Raw genomic sequence first — 15,880 nt, forward strand, 5'->3', positions numbered from 1 at the left:
AGTGATAGACGTCGCAAGGCTTGCGCCTCGCTTCGTCGCAGCCTCGCAAGCTACCTCGCCTGCCCCTTCCTCGCCTAGCGCGCACGAGGCACGCAGCATAGCTGCTGCTGCCCGTGTCGCATGGCTCGGTCGAGCATAATGGCCTCGTGTGGCTCGACGAGCCATACTTCCATCATGCTCATGTTCGTGTTTTTGGTTCGTACAACGGACAAACTTAATTAAAATTAAATTTAATTCACGAACTTGCATTAATTTTATTTTTCAAAAAAAAAGTTACGATTTTTATTTTCGACAAACAACGATTTTTAACGATTTAATAAACTTTAACGACAATCCAATTTCGTAAAATTAATAAATCAAGGGCTAACAATATTCAAACTTTCAAGAACGATAGAATCAACTTTAAAGTTTGAACTTTTAATTAATAAAATCCGAAACTTTATATCGTTCATAAACAATTAAATTTCAGATTATTAATAATTTGGTTTAAGTGCGATTAAAATTAACGAAACCATTCAAAATTTTAATCCAATAATTTTTAAAATTAGCCACTGACCCATGAAATTATACCCCCTTCCCCAATTAACCGAATTATTAAACCAAAATTAATTAAAATTTAATTAGGGTTGCAAATTTTACGAATTGGGGAAAGGCAAAATTAGGGTTTATACTTATCGGAAAAATCTAAATTTTTACCATAGACCAAGCATGTACCCAGAAACATTGTGTCAAAATTTCAAGCAATTCAGAGTAGTTTAGGTCGACCTTTTAATTGAATTACTGTCCGACACTTTTAATTTTTAATGAAAAATTAACAAAAACGCCCAAAAAACGATACTTCGAGGCCTGTTTTCGAAATTCTATTATCATGAGTTTATCTTAGAAAATCGTTTTCCATCTGATTAGTGTTTTAAAAATCATAAAGCGATGATTTTTGATTTCGGACCTGATTATACGCAATTCATCCAATAATTCGTAAAAAATTCCGAAAAATCAATAAAAAATCCAAAATTTTGACAGATGCAAAAACAATAATAATCATGCTAATTCATGCTTTGAATACATAAGGCTCATGATACCACTGTAGGGGAATATAGTTAAACATAATAACATGTGCGGAACAATCCCCAAAGCCAGGAAACATGTATAAAGCACAGATTAAGCAAACTTACATTCGAAGCGTGTTTTCCACAATAATCTATCAACGAACACGAACAAAGAACTCCACTTGTCGTTCCTCTACTTGGTTCACCGACACGTCAGATCCGTCTTGATAATCGTAGCTTAGACAATTGATAAAGAAACTTTGCTTTTGGGAAGAACTCACTTTGGAGGCACAGAGAAAATTAGGGTTCTCTGTGTCTCTAGGGTTTGAGTGTATGAATTGTGTGTGTGTTGGAAACAAGGTTCTAAGGTTATATTATTAACCTTACTAACCGAGCAAGCAAGAAGCAAGGCCGGCTAGCAAGCCGTGCACGCTAAGCAACACGGACACACGCCCGCGCCCAACGACACACTGCAGGCCGAAGCCCACAGCGCGCGCGCCGAGCAGCTGGGCCGTGGGCCTTGATCGCTCGTCGTGCTGTGCGCTATTGCTTGCTGCTGTGTGCTCGCGCCCAATGGGCTTGCCTTGCTTGCCTTGGCTCGCGAGCTTGCTGGCTCGTTTGGCCTTGCACGCTTACGTGCTTGGCTCGACGGGCCGGCAACTCCGATGCCCTTCGTATTCGATTTTTAATATATTTCCGATATATTATTTATCATTTCGTATACGACGAATCACCGTCGTACGATACGATTTATTCGCGTCGCCCAGCTTACGAATATTCGCTATACGATATACGATTCCGACAAAGGTCGTATCGTATAATACGTTTCCAACTAATTCCCGAAAAGCTATTAAATGAATTTCCGATTCATTTAATCCGGTGATCTGTTACGTGTCATTGGTGTGACCTTGTAGGTTTAGTCAAGAGTAAGTTGTGAGTTCAATATCCATTAGAACTCACTGATCGGAAGCATTGCTCCAGCTAGCTGTTCCGATCACTTGATCTCACTGAATTAATTGTTTGCAATTAATCTGAACCTTGGTATTAGACTTAATGCACCTTGGGTGAAGGACATATTTCCTTCACCTTTGATGTTTAACTTAGTAAATGCTTATACATAGTTAAAACATCTTTTACTTAGATTTATTCATATGGGTCGAATATCTCCAATGGAGTCTTTCGTGTTTGATTTAGTAAATGCCATTACTTAATCTAGAACAATGTTATAAGATCTTTGTGAATGGATCTTAATACCCAGTATGCCCTAAGTTTCGCCTTGGTCCGTTATTGATGAATAATTTTCAAATCTAAGTCATTAGCATTTGAATGTTATTTCACAGAGAGATATGTGTGTGATACACATAGGACCAATTAAGTTATACGTACTCCCACTAAACTTCTTATATATCTATAAGAATGTTTGTATATTTTATGAAACTAAAGTACTTATTAGCTTCACTAAAATACAATTTCAATTCCCAATTGCTTGCTTAAATCTGTACTTAGATTTCATAAGCTAGCTTTCCTTTTCAAGCATTTATTTGGATCCACAAATCCTATGACATGCCATGTACATAGTTTCTTCCAACATTTGACTGAGGAAGATGTTTTGTCATCCAATTGCCGTATGTACCAATATGCAATCATTGCTTGAGTTATAGACTTGAGCATTACGATTATGCATGAGGTTTCAACACAATCCACGCCGTGAATTTGCTTGTAACCTTTAGCAACTAATCTAGCTTTGTGTGTGAACACAATTCCATGTTTGATTGTTTTTATCTTTAAAACCACCTTGCAACCAATAGGTGTGAAACTATTCTTGGAAAATGACAAAATTTCAATTTTGTCATCAAAACATTGATTATGTTTTATGGCCTCTAACCATTTAAAACATTTGAGTCTATATATGGCCTCTAACCATTTTAGGGAATCTGGGTTTCGTCATAGCTTTCTTACAAGTCACAAACTTATTAATCTACATGATAATAGTTTGACTGCAAGTTGTAGGTTTCTTCACTATCTAATAGAAGAATCGCATAGCTTCAGTGTCCTGAACTCCATGTTCTTCACTATCTAATAGAAGAATCTCATAGTTTCAGTGACTTGAACTCTATGCCTACTAGGGTATAGAACATCAAACGATAGAATATCAACAGACACTTGAAAGTTCTTTGAATATTCTGTTCTCCTTGAAGCACTTGTAAAGTCTTCTAAGAGATGTCTATTCTTTAAAGCCACTTCTAAAGTCCTTAAGAAAGTGTTCGGATTTTCTGAAGAACTTCGAAAAGCCTCCGGAATGTCCGTTTATGTTTGTTGTTCGCCTCGAAGACTTTCGAGGTCTATTTTCTCCCACTTGTCATTTTGGATACGAATCTCCAAAAGGACATTATTTCGAGCAAACAAACATTATGTTCTCAAAAATTTGTGGTAGGAACAATACCTTTGTGTCTCATTTGAATAAATCACAATGAAACATATATTTATACTTGGGCCTTAGTTTGTTGAATAACAAACACTAAGCTTCCACTGAGTTTAGCAACTCTCTAGATATATATTATCGAAAAGATATTCTGAAATTACTTTTCAATAGCTTTGACGAATTTGGTTTAGTTTGGTGGTAGTTGAGCATTTTTGTTTTAAAAATTATAGGAAAAGTCTTTATGATTCGTCATTGATCGAATCAAGTACTAATCGACTTCGATCATTCCAACTTAGGTATGTCATATCTTATGGAGCTAGATTGTGAATTTTACTACACACAATCATTGATGATCATTCTTGACTTAAGTAATCATCAACATGATCTAACCTAGATCTTTATGATTTCTTGCCAAGTGGGATTTATACTTCTGAATCTTTGAACTAGTCAAACAGATTCAAACTTATATCACATTGAGTAAATAAACCTATATTCACTCAAATCTGTGTGAAATAATAAAGTCATAAAACCTTTCTTTAGCTTTGAACTCTATCGTCTAGGCGTTCTAACAATAGTTCTTATCTTTTGTTACTTTCAACAAGTAAGACTAGCTTGTCTTGAATTGATCTAGAAATCAACCAACTTTCAAAAGTCCATCAAAATAGAGCTTTTGAATGTTAACTTGTTGACATGGTCTAAGCAACAATGCCAACGATTAGTGGAACTCAAATCAAGGGGTTGATTTGAACCTAGTAAAGTTTTATTGTTAAAGAGTTGTTTGTTTTAATCAAGCATATTGACTCAAGCCGTAAATGACCATTTCATTCAAATAAACAAACAAACAAGCATTGTTTTCGTTCTTCTGAATGTGAGTCTTTCTGTGTTTGAAGCAGAAATTTAGGTATGTTGATTATGGAACAAAATAGCCATTAAGTTCCAGCCTTTGAAAGGACTTAAAACAAACTAGATGACCCTACAACTAATGTAGCATTGCCATGCTTCATTTCCCACTTGTAGGCCATTAGTGTAGCCTAGCTTCCATTATTTGAGTTATTACCGAAGTAAGAACCTCAAGCGGTATATGATACCAAGGAAGTTCGATTGCTAGGTTACTTTTCTTTAAACATAAACTTATAGGTAGAAACGGAATCGTAGATTCCTTTCGTTTGCTCCTTGTTTTCCTATTTCTTGTACCCTTTCTTATAGTCTTAAGAATTGACTTCTAGTGTTGACTTTTATACTTTGTTAGACATGTCCAATGTCACTCCAACAAGGTTCTTACCATTTATGTTGAACATTTTTGTTTCAACTAGATGATCTTACCAGAAGCTTCTAAAGTTCTCTAAGCATCGATCTATTCGAATGTCTAGGGTCTAGACTCATTCGAGAATTAAATGGAAAAAGATTTATGGTTGTTAACCATTGGTAAAGCTGAGCGTTTTAAACTCAATGCTTTATGATCTCAAAACTACAGTGTATTTTGAATTCACAAGCACCAATTGGTTTGCCATTCGATTTTGATTTTCGAAAACAACCATAAAAATCGATATAAGAAACGTACATTTTAAATTGCTCACTTTCTCTCATTTCCGTGAATCGTTCTTGGATTCACTTCCAATCGAGGAAATTTACTGTTACCTTTCTAAAAGGATTTACTGCAGTGCAAGATATTTAATTATAAACAATAATTAAAACATATATTGAAGCATGCAAAGTCTAAACATTTATCATGAATAATAACTTGAAGATTAAAGCAATCATGCAATTCAAACAAGTTATTAGCATTTTATTCGAATTTATTGTTCCGGCAGGTTTGAATAAAATGATTCCAAGATCCTAAAAACCATTGAAGAATTAAGCACATTATGTATTTAGACTCAATTCTAAAATCTTTTAGGTAAGCAAAAGCCTTTTGCTAATAGTCTAGAAACTACTCTTGGTTAATAGGTACGTCTAAGAGCTTATTAGGTAAACCTATCGATTTTTCCACGACATAAAAGGACTCCTTACTTATATCGTTGAGTTTCACCAAAACTAACATGTACTCACAATTATTTGTGTACCTTACCCCTTTAGTATCGATAAGTAACACCTCGCTATGGCGGAAACCTATTACTAAGATCGATGTAAAGGATATCCAAGTAAGTGTTATTTTGGCATGGCACCTTTTAACTCAATTTTTAAGTTTGGAACTTAAGGCTCTTACTATGTTGGTTAGATTTTAAGTGAACTAAAATCCTTAATCATGCAACATAATCAAGCCACAATTTCATGCATATTTAAGATAATTGTGATCTAGTATGGCCCGACTTCATCTTGAAGCTTCAACTTCAAAGTCTGTCTTGAAAATGGATTGGAAACTCCGTCTTGAATTTCACCGTGGGAGGCGCCATTTTCTTCAAATAGGATAAGCTATAATTAAACTAATTACAACTATTTGATGGTACGCAGACCATATTTGAATTGAAAAACAAATTTGGTGCTTTAGACCAATTACATTCAAATTAATGGTACGCAGATCATATTTTCTATCATATTTGGGCCATAATAGTCACTTCATAACCTGCAAAACAGTACATATACAATATGTACCATTCACCCATTCATTATCATGAATGGCCCACATAATTGGTTAGTGAAAACACATTGTATGCATCACATAAATATTTGCAGCAATTAATTAAGGGGACCAATAATCTACCAATTATTCAGTCCTTATTAATTCTAATCAAGTTGTTTAACCTTAAAGGATTTGTAGACCTAATCAAGAGTTTATGACTAAAATTGCTCCCACTTAATCCAATAAATTCATATGCTTTAATAATTTTAAACATAAAAATGTATTTCTAGTCTAACCGGAAACATACAAATTTAATTAAAATTTAAAGCTCATATAAAAATATAATTGAATCCATTTTATTTAATTTATTTTTCAGTTGAATTAAATGAATTTAAATTCATTCAAGGTTTAATTTTAGTAAAATAATTAGTATAAATAAAAATTTATAATAATTATAATATTCAAAATTAAAATCCGAGAAAATAATTTAAATTATTAATTTTAAAATTAATTAAAATTATTTTCGAACTGAAAATTTCAAATTAAAATTCTAAACGACTCAATCGTAACACGACGAGCACTTGGGCTTGCGCCTAAGCCTCATCGTGTGCACGACTGGTCGCTGCACAAGGCACGCATAGCTCCTCGCAACACGCAACCACAGGCCACACACACACGCAGCCATCGCTGGCCACGCTGCGCGAAGCCTCGTGCTGTGTCGCGTCTGTTGCTGCTTTCCCTCGCAAGGCACCGCTCGCTTGCACGCGAGCCATCGCTCGCTGCGCGAGCTTTGCTTGCATGCGCGAGGCAGTGCACGCTGTGGCACAGCTCGCTTGCTGCCCACACGCGACTGCTCGCTTGCCTTGCCCTCTCCCACGCCCATCGCATAGCACACACGGCCAGCACCTTTGCTTCGCGCGCGCGCCATGCTATGCTACTCGCTGCATTCGTACCGCACGGGCGACGAGCTCCCTTGCTCGTCGTCGCGTGCCCGCACTATCAACACCCCTTAAGGGTAACACGTAGCTTCCATTGCTTTGTGCGTGCAACATTCATGAGGGTTTTCATAAAAATTTAAAATTTTTAATTTAAAATTAAAGACAAATTAATAAATCATATTAATTTCATTATATTAGGGCTAAAAATCGAAAATTTATTAGTCAATTAATTTCCGATTAACATGGATTCAAATCTAGGTCATAAAAATTTAAAATTTAACATAAATTAACAATTTTTATGGTGGATTTTAATCATGGATACCTAATTAAATTATTAATTAATTATGAAAAACAAATCAATTCTAAATTATTCGAATTTCAACAAACTAATCATAATTACAAATTAGGTTGTATAATTAACAAGTCTAGGCATTCATAATTGTTAAACATATACTGTAGGTCAATTAAAAACTCAATATTTATCAACAAGAATCGCAAATATTCAATTTAACATCTTAAATTTACAAATTTTGCGTTCGAAAAACTAAAACCTCAGAAAAGTCAAAATTTTAGAATGCCTTTTACATGCGGAATTGACCCAAAAATCACTCGATTTGGATGAGTAACGAATATTCTGCCGAAAAGCTGCGTACATATAATTAAATAAACGCAGTTGGCAATTAATTACGAAAATTAATCACCCCTTTAATTATTTGCAAATTTGTAAAATTTAACCATGTCCATGCTATTTAGATTATGAAAATAATAAGAGGCTCGTGATACCATTGTTAGGTTATGATACATATGAATAAACATAAATCATGCGGAAAAACAATAAAGCCAAGAAACATATTATTTACACATAATCATTTAGCATAATTCAGATGCATACACTTTGTAGCGTGCCCTCCCTAGCTGCGCCCGAACCGAACAAGAACAAGTCTTTAGGACTCCAAGTGTCGTCCTTCCGTAGATAGTCCACAGCACGTCCGGATCCGCCTTAAGATTGACCAACTAGAATCTCCCTTAAGGTACTATAAATTTCGGCTAAATAGGGCAAGTGTTTGTGGCTGATTTTTGCTTAAAAATCTTACATTTGAATACTTCAAAATCGTCTATCAAATATGTGACCCTAAGCCCTTATTTATAGAGTTTATGGAAAGGAATTATAATCCTACTCGGATGTGGATTTATTAATTAGAATCCTATTAGAACTCTAAATAATAAATTTAATCTTTTAGGATTAGGATTTAATCAATGCACGAATTCCGATAGGATTAGGATTTGTTATGAACACGAGCGTGCACGACCACGAGCATCGCACAAACCCGCGCAGGCCTTACGGCCCACACGAGCAGGCGTTGCTCGCAGCCCACGAGCATCAGCTCGCGCGCGCCCCATGGCCTTGCTGGGCCTGGCCTTGTGCTGGGCCTGGCGAGGCTCTAGCAGCTTCGTGTTGGGTGCTTGGCTTGCTGGGCGCGGGCCTGGCTTCGTGCTGGGCCTTCGTCTAGCAAGCCTCGTCCGATGCTAATTCGTACGATGCGCTTCCGATTAAATTCCCGATTCCGGAATTCATTTCCGATACGAACAATATTTAATATTTCCGATTCCGGAATTAATTTCCGTTTCGAACAAATATTTAATATTTCCGTTTCCGGAATTATTTTCCGGTTCCGATAATATTTCCGATTCTGACAATATTTCCGTTTCCGGCAATATTTCCGATTCCGGCAATATTTCCATTTCCATTAATATTTTCCGATCCGTACCATGTTTCCGTTTCCGGCAACATCTACGATTTGGATAATATTTATATTTCCGATACGATCCATATTTCCGTTTCCGGCAATATCATCGTTTCCGGAGTATTCATTTCTTGCTTTGTGACGATCTCAGCTCCCACTGAAACCAAGATCCGTCGATTCCGAATATCCATAGATGGAGTATTTAATGCTACTAAATACTTGATCCGTTTACGTACTATTTGTGTGACCCTACGGGTTCAGTCAAGAGTAAGCTGTGGATTAATATTATTAATTCCACTTGAACTGAAGCGGCCTCTAGCTAGGCATTCAGCTCACTTGATCTCACTGAATTATTAACTTGTTAATTAATACTGAACTGCATTTATTAGACTTAATATTATATGCATACTTGGACCAAGGGCATTATTTCCTTCACATCTTACCGAGTTATCTCAACAAGGAAACAGGGTTGTGTGGTTGAATTTGTGGGGGACTTGATCGACCATTCGAGTGGATAATGGAGGGAGGAGCTTGTTAATGAATGCTTCTTGCTCTTCGAAGCAAAAGAAGTGTTGGTTATGCCTCTTGCATCGCTGGCACTGGAGGAAGAATTGGTTTGAAGTTATGATAAGTCGGGAACATACTCGGTGAAAACAGGACACAACTTCATCAAATTCTACAAAGGTGTATCGGATGATGGGGTTGGGTCATCGGATAGGACAGCATTATGGAAAATGATTTGGGGCTTGGCTGTCCCTCCAAAGGTAAGGGACTTTTTATGGAGATTATGTAGGGGGGCGTTGCCCACTGTGGAGGGCTTACACAGGAGGATCGAGAGCATATCACCAATGTGTATAGATGTGGGAGGAGGGAAGAATCTAGCCTTCATGCTGTTTGGTCATGCACGCATGTGGGTGGTGTGTGGGAATTAGAGGATATGGAGTGCATGGGCTCCTGTCAGCGGGTGGGGTGCGCAACTGATTGGGTCGGCTGGTGGTTGTTGAATCTGAAGGCGGAAGAGGCGTGTAAGGTAGCTGTGGTAGCGTGGATGTGTTGGAATTAAAGGAATAACGTCTACCATGGCAGGATGGCACGCCTTCCGGAGGAAGTCGTTGCATCAGCTCTTGCCTTCCTGGAAGCGTTTGTGGGGGCAACAAGAGATGGGGATGATGTGTGGAGGAGTAAGACAACGAGTGGGGAGAGGAGGCAAGTAGGGGTATGGAGAAGGGAAGGGGCTGTATGGAAACCACCTGATGACGGGAGCATCAAGATCAATGTGACGGGGCGAGTTATGAGGGTGTGGGTGTAGGAATGGGGGTGGTAATGCGTGACTTTAATGGAGATGTAGTGCGGGCTGCTTGTCAACAAATAGGCCACACATGGGAGCTTGCGGTCACGGAAGCCAAAGCGATTGTATTGGGCCTAAAACTAGCAGCGCAGGGCAATATAAGGCGACTGATATGCAAAAACGTTTAATTACATCGCTGCATTTGCATCGCCAATCTAAACATGTGACGCAAATGACAAATTTTAGCATAAAATTTAGTCATTTGCGTCGCGGCTTTATTAAACAGCGAGGCAAATGACTCTAAAATGCTCCCAGAGTCATTTGCGTCGCAGATTAGTAAAACAGCGACGCAATTTAATCAATCAAGTGCGTCGCAGTTTTATTAATCTGCGATGCAAATGACTCTGAGAACATCTTAGAGTCATTTGCCTCGTAGTTTAATAAAGCTGCGACGCACAGGTGTTTGTGAATTTAATTTTTTCTCAAATTCGCGCTCACCTTTTAATTATTTTCTTCAATATTCTGACTTGCTCCAAATGACCTAAATCTATCGAAACCAGTTAAGCCCAAAACTTCCGTTCTCACCGGCTTCACCCTTCCGTTTACCAGCTTCACTGCCGTCGTCTTCCCTCCTTCTGCATCGTTCTCTCCTTCCCCTGCGCCGTTCAACTTGTTGTTCGTCCTCCTCTTCAACCTGTTGCTCGTTCTCTTCTTCCCCTGCGTCGTTCAACTCAAACTAATAAGTGTCGTTGCTCCGTGTTAACGCCGCCTTCCACGGCAGCCGCCCACGCCGCCGCCCACGCCGCCGCTCACTCCTCCGCTCCTGGTCACTGTCTTCTCTCCTCTCCTAGGTATATTTAAAGATTGAATTTTAATTTTGATATTAAGATTGAATTTTTGTGGATATTGAATTTTAATTGTTCATTTTAATTTTAATTGTGCATTGTCTCTTGACTGTTAAGGTTTTGAGGTCGTTTGATTTTTGACGGAATAATGCACTGATAATTCTTAGAATTTCTTTGTTTAGAATTTTACTTTTTTGGGATTGGACTGCTATTCTTTAGGTTTTAGGCACGGAATTGCTATTATTTTGTGAGATTTGGATGTATTTGGGAGAAATGTGTTATGATTTTGATTGTTGTTTAAATTAATTTTCAGCTTTACCCTTATATCCTTGTAGTATTGGTCTTCTGACTTGTATTGGTCTGGTTTCCTGAAAAAATCAAAATGTTGAGAGTGAAGTGCAATTTCTCTTGCTGCAATATATTTTTTATATCATCAAATGTATGGATAATATTAATGCAATTTGCCAAATTCTGTTGCTCTCATTTTTGTACTCCATGTTTTAATTGGGAACTTGTGAAGAAACCCTTTCGTTGGCAACTTGGCATTATTTTATTTATTTTTCTTTCAGGTAAAGAGCTTCACTATTATTTTCTGTTATGTTAAATACTAGATGTTGTTAAGGTCCCGTAAGGATTTTCATGTTGTTTCCACAGAAGCTGTTTGGTAATATGTGCTTGAATATTACGTATACTACCTCCGTAGATGCTGAAGATAACATACAAGAGTTGTTTGTGTTAGGTGTAGAAGCAATCCCGGATTGACAGAGGTTTCCTCTAGTTCTGTTGGCTTCTCCTTTTGTGTTCTTGTTTTATTTATTTTCTTCAAATTTTGTGAAGACTTAACAAAAGATAGTTGTCGAACACTTGCATATCATTGCATTGAACATGATCGAACACTGTAATTTTCAATTGCTGTTGGTAATTAGATCACGAAACTGGTGATTTGGCAATTAGACATGTAACCAATGTATAAATTTCGTAGTTATGAAGTGGACTCGGAGCAGTTGTCTTGGCATATGCTCTTTTTGGTGATTAAATTTTCTACACGACCTTTCTTTCTGTGGCAATTTGGAATTACTTATTAGTTACAATCGTTGTCAGAAACTCTGTGGAGTTGGATGTTTTAATAGTGATTTATCGCTTTTTAAATTGGAGTTCACTCTTTGAATAATCTATAATATATAGACAGGGCAGTGATGTGTCTGTGAAGGATCTTGACTCCCTTTTGTCTCTACTTGAGGAAAAGAAGAGAAAGATGGCCGGAGCAAGAAGAAGCTAGGGTTTGAAGCCAGTAAACTCGCTAAGAATACAAGGAAATGGTTAAGATTGAAGCCAGTAAACTCGCTAAGAAGCATCCACGATGTCTTGCAGATGGAATGAGCTACTAGGACGGTGGTTGACTGGTACTTTCATTCCGGTAGAAATATTAAAAGTACAAGAGGTTGTGTCAATGAGATCAATCAGTATATTTCGCAACATAATCAGCTTTTGTTGGATCACATAACTGACCTTACTTTGGAGCTCTCTGATGCCCAGTTTGTGTTCTGTGATGTTTACCAAGGCTTCATGCGTATCTTGTCCAACCTTAAACACTATGGTAAGCACTTTCATTACATTACATTGGTGGAACTGTTTTTAACCTATGATCTTGTAACAATGCTGGTTATAATGTTGTACAATACTTAGTGTTACTTGTGCAGTTATATATGCATAATTATGTCTCTAAGCTGATTCTGTTGTGATGTTGGTAGTGATGGTATGTGAATTTTTGGGTGGTAGGCATCAAGGAAACAAGAGGAGCATGTTGTGGAATAGGGTGGCATGGAGCAGCATCGGGGTGCGACACCATGGAGATGGTTTGCAACCAAAGTACAACTCATGTAATCCTTCTGAGGCCGTCAATTATCTGTTGGCCGACTCTGCCTGGTTCGGTCATCCATTGGGTGACATCTTTCATCCCTTGAGCGTCCGAGCACTGGTGAACATAGCTTCAGCAGCAGCAGCAGCAGCAGGTGTTCTGGCAACAACAGTTATCGATTACAAGCTAGAAGCAGCAGCAGCAGTTCTGGCAGAAGTAGAAAGCAGCAATTCTGGCAGCAGCTGCAGTTGAAACAAGAACAAAACCAAGCCAGCCTAAAGAGTGTTTATTTTCACCAGTTGCTGGACTTTCTTGAAGTTCTCTGCCTTAACTGTGACTATCACCGTTGGTAATGCATCCCATCTTTGTATTGAAAGTCATATCTTGATTTGTCATAGATTTGATTTCTAACATCTTCCATTTTTATATCCAGGATAGAGATCTTCTGTCATGATATCAGTGTGCATATTCCTCATCATATCTCTCCTAAAATTCTAAGTCACGCACACAATCAAAATATCTACAACTATGGCGAAACCAAGAAACAAAAGCAGATCCACAGTCACTTTAATCTGGTCTTCTCATCTGGTAAGCTTCACTTCATCCCTTTTTCTTATTTTGATTTTCGTAATTTGTGCACAATTGTCAAATTAGAATCTGGATTTAATATTGATTGATTGGGTACAATATTCTGATACATAATTTGTATTGTATTGAAATATTTGCTTGAAAACATTCCTTAGGTTCTTTAGTTCAAAGTTTGGTTCGAAAACTTCATTTTTGCCTAAAAATGACCTAGAACGACCCAATTAGCCTTAAATGTGAAATAATAGATTGTAAAGAGCCTTAGAAAGTTATAACTATGCATATGAGACGTGTAATAAGTTTGAAAACATTCCTTAGGTTCTTTATTTCAAAGTTGGGTTCGAAAACATCATTTTTGCCTTAAAATGACCTAGAACGACCCAATTAGCCTTAAATGTGAAATAATAGATTGTAAAGAGCCTTAGAAAGTTATAACTATGCATATGAGACGTGTAATAAGTTTGAAAACATTCCTTAGGTTCTTTAGTTCAAAGTTGGGTTCGAAAACTTCATTTTTGCCTAAACATGACCTAAAACGACCCAATTAGCCTTAAATGTGAAATAATAGATTGTAAAGAGCCTTAGAAAGTGGTAAATATGCATATTAAACGTGTAATAAGTTTGAAAACATTCCTTAGGTTCTTTAGTTCAAAGTTGGGTTCGAAAACTTCATTTTTGCCTAAAAATGACCTAGAACGACCCAATTAGCCTTAAATGTGAAATAATAGATTGTAAAGAGCCTTCTAAAGTTGTAAATAAGCATATGAAACGTAGAATAAGTTTGAAAACATTCCTTAGGTTCTTTAGTTCAAAGTTGGGTTCGAAAACATCATTTTTGCCTAAAAATGACCTAGAACGACCCAACTAGCCTTAAATGTGAAATAATAGATTGTAAAGAGCCATAGAAAGTTATAACTATGTATATGAGACGTGTAATAAATTTGAAAACATTCCTTAGGTTCTTTGGTTCAAAGTTGGGTTCGAAAACATCATTTTTGCCTAAAAATGACCTAGAACGACCCAATTAGCCTTAAATCTGAAATAATAGATTGTAAAGAGCCTTAGAAAGTTGTAAATATGCATATTAAACGTGTAATAAGTTTGAAAACATTTCTTAGGTTCTTTAGTTCAAAGTTGGGTTCGAAAACTTCATTTTTGCCCAAATATGTCCTAGAACGACCCAATTAGCCTTAAATGTGAAATAATAGATTGTAAAGAGCCTTAGAAAGTTGTAAATAAGCATATTAAACGTAAAATAAGTTTGAAAACATTCCTTAGGTTCTTTAGTTCAAAGTTGGGTTCGAAAACTTCATTTTTGCCTAAAAATGACCTAGAACGACCCAATTAGCCTTAAATGTGAAATAATAGATTGTAAAGAGCCTTAGAAAGTTATAACTATGCAAATGAGACGTGTAATAAGTTTGAAAACATTCCTTAGGTTCTTTGGTTCAAAGTTGGGTTCGAAAACATCATTTTTGCCTAAAAATGACCTAGAACGACCCAATTAGCCTTAAATGTGAAATAATAGATTGTAAAGAGCCTTAGAAAGTTATAACTATGCATATGAGACGTGTAATAAGTTTGAAAACATTCCTTAGGTTCATTAGTTCAAAGTTGGGTTCGAAAATATCATTTTTGCCTAAAAATGACCTAGAACGACTCAATTAGCCTTAAATGTGGCTACTACGTATATAATTGCATTTACATGTGTAAACAAAGTATATAATTGCACTTACATGTAAAATATTCTTTGCATTTACATGTGTAAACAAAGTATATATAATTGCATATTTTATCGAATGTGTAGTGCTTTTCGGAGTTACAAGAGACTAGGTGGACAATCTAAGGGAACTAAATTAACATGGATTCCAGCACATGTATAATTAGTTTATTATTTACCTAAGAAGCAAGTTTTTCAAAATTATAACATACAATGTGATAGAAATTTTACTTGTGTTATTTATTTTAATGCATTTAGTGTGCTCAACAACCGGGATCACTAGATTGTGGCTACTACGTCATGCGTTTTATGTACGACATAATAATGAATCATGGTAATAGTCAAGATCTTACTAAGTTATGTTCTCATAAACTACGTACTTTATATAATAAATTGAAGTACACAAAACTATTATATTGATCGATCGTTGATAAATTGAATTATTTACACTTTTTTAGGATTTTTCAAGAACATTGCCTTATTCATCGGAGGAGATTAATGAGGTGAAAGATTTTTGGGCAGATTACTTCATGAACAATGTCGAATTTTTAGCTTAATTTGTAATATGAACTTGATCTCTAGCTAGCTACGTACCTTTGTTGTAATAATTTTATGTTTGTTGTAACATGTTGGTTGATCTATGACTAATTTAATTGCCTTTTATTGGGAACGTTAATTACGTTGTAAACTTTTGTGACAGCTATTATTTATAAATGTATTCCCGGTATTGGGAATGAAGCGTCTAATTTCAAAGACGATCATGTCGGAATTTCCAACAAAAATATTAAAAAACGAATTTTTTTTTTAAAAAAAATAAGTCATTTGACACGCACGTTAGCTTAATGTGCGAGGCAAATGACTTAATTTTTTGGC

At 36.5% G+C, this 15,880-nt stretch overlaps 1 long non-coding RNA gene across 1 annotated transcript; it reads left to right on the top strand.

The window, feature by feature from the left end:
* Nucleotides 1-12,654: 12,654 nt before the first annotated feature.
* LOC130469412 (uncharacterized) lies at nt 12,655-15,327 on the top strand. Its single transcript, XR_008929940.1, has 4 exons — nt 12,655-13,051; nt 13,136-13,290; nt 15,095-15,164; nt 15,266-15,327. It is a non-coding gene; the product is annotated as an uncharacterized lncRNA (long non-coding RNA).
* Nucleotides 15,328-15,880: the final 553 nt, after the last annotated feature.

This window comes from Spinacia oleracea, chromosome 3 (assembly GCF_020520425.1).
Source record: "Spinacia oleracea cultivar Varoflay chromosome 3, BTI_SOV_V1, whole genome shotgun sequence".
Lineage (NCBI taxonomy): Eukaryota > Viridiplantae > Streptophyta > Magnoliopsida > Caryophyllales > Amaranthaceae > Spinacia > Spinacia oleracea.